This window comes from Arabidopsis lyrata (genome assembly GCF_000004255.2).
Source record: "Arabidopsis lyrata subsp. lyrata unplaced genomic scaffold ARALYscaffold_2, whole genome shotgun sequence".
Taxonomy (NCBI): domain Eukaryota; kingdom Viridiplantae; phylum Streptophyta; class Magnoliopsida; order Brassicales; family Brassicaceae; genus Arabidopsis; species Arabidopsis lyrata.
In genome coordinates, this window is record NW_003302554.1 from 8,920,283 (window position 1) to 8,921,812 (window position 1,530).

At 39.4% G+C, this 1,530-nt stretch overlaps 2 long non-coding RNA genes across 2 annotated transcripts; one reads left to right on the forward strand and one right to left on the reverse strand.

Annotated features, from left to right (window-relative positions):
• Positions 1 to 719, forward strand: LOC110230987. The gene is made up of 3 exons (XR_002334089.1): positions 1 to 36; positions 166 to 262; positions 427 to 719. It is a non-coding gene; the product is annotated as an uncharacterized LOC110230987 (long non-coding RNA).
• A 74-nt stretch (positions 720 to 793) lies between these two features.
• LOC9322939 lies at positions 794 to 1,482 on the reverse strand. The gene is made up of 2 exons (XR_002334088.1): positions 1,197 to 1,482; positions 794 to 1,103 (listed from the first exon to the last, which is right to left on the reverse strand). It is a non-coding gene; the product is annotated as an uncharacterized LOC9322939 (long non-coding RNA).
• Positions 1,483 to 1,530: the final 48 nt, after the last annotated feature.

Below are 1,530 nucleotides of genomic sequence, written 5' to 3' on the forward strand. Positions count from 1 at the left end.
ACAAGAGAGATCGATGCTATGGAGGAACTTACCTGGGTGTGTTAGAAGTTTCTCCACCCACGCTTAATAGATTTGTTTCTTTTAGTAATTTTCACTAGTTCGGGTTCCAGTCCTGTGTTTTTTTTTGTGGGGTTCTGTCTGAGAAGTTTTGGACTTTACCTGCAGGATTATGGTGTCCCATTCAACCAAGATGTGTTTCCCACGAGTCCGTTCCATTGTCGATGTGGTAGTGAGTTCTGTCGGGTCACTAAGCAGATAAGCAGTGAGTAATCATCACCAGATTTTTTAAATGATAATCTTTTTCCTTAGTTTGACTGTTAAATGTTTATCTCGGTTTTGAGCTCTGAGTACCGACTGAGGTCGGGCCTTCACATGAGCCCTTCACTATTTTTGCAACTAAATAACGCAATTTTGTTGATGCTGCAGAAGGTAAGAATGTGAAGAAGCGAGCATGAGAGCTTTACATTGGTAGTTTTTGAAGATATGTGGTGGTGCAATCTCTTTTTTTTTTTTTGTTGAACGAATTGGCAAAAAAATTCCAATCGAAAAAACTTTTTTGTCAAAAATCCGACAAGGCATATAAGCAAAGTCGGTCGGTCCATTAAATAGGAATCAAAGGATGACACTTTTATCCTTAGAAACTGGATTCACTTTTGTGATATCAAACTCGTGTATATCTTAACTTTAGGTTCTAACGGCTATGGCTTTTGTTTGACTTATATTAAAAGCTATTTACATACTACGATCGAAGTGAAGTCTTGAAGGTGATCTCAACTTAAAAGAAGAGCTCCCATGAGAATTACTTGTATATATATAGGGAAGGATAATAGTACAAGATCAAAGCTTATTACATTGTATGATAATTTTGAGTGCTGTTGCATCATCCTATCATTTGAGTTATGTACAGTTTTCTATGCTTAAACCGCAAGTTGTGCTTCCATGGCTTTACCCACCAAGTCTCGGTTATGAGGTCTCAAGAGAGATTCTTGATCGCCAGATGAAGAAATAGCCGGTTGAATTCCACTTGCGTTTAGCGGAAACAGCGTTTTGTAGTACCCATCCATTATAGCCGAAATATCACAAGTAGCCGCAACACCAGGAATCTGTATCAACAACAACAAACGCAGAATTTGAAAGGCTTTTCCAACCGCAGAATTTGTGTATTAGAGAGAAGCCAAGCCAGTAAGAAACGGAACCTGGTACATGTCCCGCAAATAGCCATAGAGATTCGGGTACTCAACAAGCTTCTTCTTGGTGCACTTGAATAGATTGTTGTAAACCGGATCAAAACGAATCAGAGTTGTAAAGAGACACACATCCGCCAAGGTTAACCTTTCTCCACACAAGTATCTATTACTACCCAAGTGATCCTCGATCTTATCTAAGGTACTAAAGAGTTCATTCACTGCTCCATCATACGCTTCTTGGCTCTGCGCAAACCCGCACCTTTCAAAACATCAATGCAAGCAAATCACTACACAACAAGCCATCAACTTTAGCAACAAACACACATTGCAGTGTCAAGAACAC